The sequence below is a fragment of the Pinus tabuliformis genome, chromosome 4_2 (assembly GCF_031772625.1).
Source record: "Pinus tabuliformis cultivar Carrire ecotype Pingquan chromosome 4_2, CPIR1, whole genome shotgun sequence".
Taxonomy (NCBI): domain Eukaryota; kingdom Viridiplantae; phylum Streptophyta; class Pinopsida; order Pinales; family Pinaceae; genus Pinus; species Pinus tabuliformis.
This window is the reverse complement of record NC_142304.1, coordinates 858000124-858003925: the sequence shown is the minus strand read 5'-3', so window position 1 is coordinate 858003925 and position 3802 is coordinate 858000124.

The following is a 3802-nucleotide window of genomic DNA, read 5'->3' as shown; positions in this document are numbered from 1 at the left end:
TATGCAAATGGCACGGAATTACTAACTTCATTAAAGCAATCGACGTCCACTTACATTTCAGATCACATTCATGAATGGAGACGTCGACAACGTTTAGTGAAGGTTTTTATTTCGGATCAGATCTTGGCTGAATGGTTTGTAAAATCTTTGTTGCCAAAGATCATTGAGGATGTGGCTAAGGCCGGAGTCGTTACTGAGGAGCAAGTAATTGCTCAAGCGCAGTACCTTGACTTGGTTTATACTTAGTCAGGCACGTTACACGAGAAAATCCTCGATCTTCCTAAGCAGAATCAAATCGCTGCAGCTCCTTCAGGGTCTCATGCCGCTGATGGTATGATTGGTACGGTTAACACTAAAAGTAAGAAGAAGTCTTCCAAGAATTCTTCTCCTATCATAACCTTGCCAGACTCCCCGACAGGAGATTCTTCCGTGGAGATTTCCGCCGATATTCACGTTGTAGAGTCATGTACAGCCAAATCAAAATCCGGTGGTAAGAAGGAAGGGAAGAAGAAAAATAAAACGGACAAGAATTCAAAAGAGAAACCTGAAAAATCAGAATCCAATGATGAAAAACGCAAACCTCGTTATCCTTGTCTCATTTGTGATGAAGAACATTTTACAAGAGACTTCCCTCATCGTGCAGAGGTTGCGAAGATTGTCAAAGGTTCCTAAACGCCTGCTGTTTTGAAGGATCCTTTTCCAAGTCAAGACAGTAAGATCATAGGTTCTTCCTCGAGTGCCAATGAAGAACCCATACTGATGATGTCCCATGTTAGGATTGTGACTCGATCGCATGATTATGGTAGTAAAAGTCTTGCTGATGGTAAAGAAGCAGAATCTTCTCATTCTAACCCATCAACCTCAGCTCCCGGTTCCGATCCACTACAGATTGAGAAACCTAATCCAGACTTAGTAATCAAACCGCCCGCCAAGGGTATACTTTGAAAGTCAGCTTTCAATCCACATGCGAGAGCGGCTCAGAACTATAACATTGTTGAGGATTTAGCTGTTTCACCCTCAACAATGTCGGCTTTGGAAGTGCTACAATCATGTCCAACACAGCGTAAATTACTTTTGTCGGCTATAGGAGCTGTTGACGTTCAGGACTCGAACCTAATAATTTTCAATCTAGAAAATAGTACACTGCGCTTACCTCATCAAATGGCTTTCCAGATTCCAGTGATAGTAAAAAACATACCTATTCATAGGACTGTGATTGATGAGGGAGCCTCAATGTGTATTATGTCGATACAGTGTTGGAGATCGCTTGGTTCTCCTTCACTAAATCAATCCCCGACGATTCTAAAGGCCTTTGATGGCCGTGGGTTTCATCCTTTTGGCATTCTACAGGATCTACCTATAGGGGTTGAAGGAAAAACCGTTAATCTAGATGTGGAGGTGGTTGATGCCCCTCTAGATTACAACCTTCTCTTGGGTCGTAGTTGGTCTTACGCTATGACAACTGTCGTTTCATCGGTCTTTCGGGTTATAAAGTTTCCTCATAATGGAAAGATCGTAACAATAGACCAGCTGGCTTACTTTTCATCCGACCCAGCCTCTTCTTAAAGTATTCAGTATGTCGGTAAAACGACTATCCCGTATAAGGATGTTGGAGTAGGACTAGTTAAAGATGCCGGTTTACTGGGAACTTTTCCTTTTCCTCCGATCAACGCATCGTCTTCATTTGCAACCATTCATATGATTTCGTCAGACACCATTGTTTATGATGATCCTTGGATCGTTCCTTCTGAATCTGAGATAAAGTCATTTGGTGATGTTATGCCATTGAGTCCATATGAAATTACGTATGAGGCCGTGCAATCGTTTACTGACCCATCTTCAACCAAAATTGACTTAATGAATGTGGTCCGTGAGGAATCACTTTTCACATCAAGCTCAGATTCAACAACGTTTTCCGAACTTGCTCACTCTGATGAGAAAATTCGTGAAATCCTATGTGTAGATGATTTACCATGGGAAGATCTCCATCACAAATCTTCATTCTTACCTGAGAATGATCGTTTTGAAAATGATTTTTCATCAATTTTTACGACTGAATATGTCAAGGAACCTCATAATCCAGTGAAAAATTCTGATTTGTAGTTAAATTTTGGAAACATCTCTCGAACTATTCCTATTGACATTTCGGTTAATCCTGGAATTGTTGAGAAAATTCATATAGGTGCCTCGTGTACAGAAGATGAAATTCAAATATATAAGGCCCTATTTCAAGAATTCCGCGACGTGTTTGCCTGGTCCTATGAGGAAATGCCAGGAATTGATCCCACGATTATTGTTCATGAAATCAAGACTTACCCGGACGCTAAACCTGTCCGGCAACGTTTGCGTCAGATTCACCCAAGAAAAGCTGCTGCTATTAAAGCAGAAGTTGAAAAATTACTCAAAGCAGGTTTCATTTATCTGATCCCGTTAACGGATTGGGTATCGAATATTGTTCCGGTTAACAAAAAACAAGGGACAATAAGAATATGTATCGATTATAGGGACATTAATTGAGCCTGTCCAAAGGACAATTACCAAACTCCCTATATCGATCAAATTATTGATGATTGTGCCGGCAGCGAAATATTCTCCTTCATGGATGGTTTTTCCGGATACAATCAAATTAATATTCTACCTGCCGATCAACCAAAAACGAATTTCATTTGTCCATGGGGGACATTTGCTTATTGCAAATTACCTTTTGGGCTCAAGAATGCCGGGGCAACTTTTCAAAGGGCCATGTCTTATGCATTTCATTATCTCAAGCACATTGTGCAACCCTATCTCGATGATTTTCCTGCTCATTCATTACATCAAGCTGATCATCTCGTCCATTTACGAGTAGTCTTTATGAGGTGTAGGCATTATCAGATTCGGTTGAATCCACACAAGTGTGTTTTCTGTATAGAAATGGGTCGATTGCTGGGGTTTGTTGTTTCGAAAGCCGACATTCACGTCAATCCCTCGAAGGTCGAAGCTATTGTCAAAATGCCTCCTCGTTCGAGTCTTCGCCAACTCCAAAGTTTGCAAGGGAAAGCAAACTTTTTACGACGATTCATTCCTAACTACGCCGAGGTTACAAAGGGTTTTACCCAGTTGTTGAAACAGAATACTCCATTCTATTGGGATGAGATAGCTCAGAAATCTTTTGATGCACTAAAAAACACGTTGACCCATGCACCGTTATTGCATCCTCCCAACTACAACCAGGACTACTTCTTGTATCTCACCGCCTCTCATTCCACCATTGGAATGGTCTTAGTTCAGGAAGATGAATTCGGTACTGAACATGTGATATATTACCTTAGTCGAACTCTAAATCCAACTGAGCTAAAATACTCACATGTGGAGAAATTGGCATTGGCAGTTGTTCAAGCTGTCCAACGTTTTCGTCACTATATTTTACTACATAAAACTATAGTAATTTCTGATTGCAACCCTATGATCTACATTTTGACCAAGCAATTGCTAGGGGGCAAGTACTCTAAATGGATTGTTATCCTGCAAGTGTTTGACTTGGAATTTGAAAAATCTAAGTCTAAGAAATATTTAGTTTTTGCGGAGTTAATGTGTGACTTCCCGCGTGCTGACACATAAACTGTGGCAGAGGAGCCCATCGCAGACGAATCCTTGTTTCTAATCAGCACTTTAGATTCGTGGTATGGGGATATCATCGTTTATCTCCAGACCCAATCCTTTCGGCCAGAAATTTCAAGGTTAGAACGTCGGAAAATACAATTCCAATCCCAACAATTCAGGATTATCGAAGATACTCTTTATCGCCGTGGGGCGGACTCTA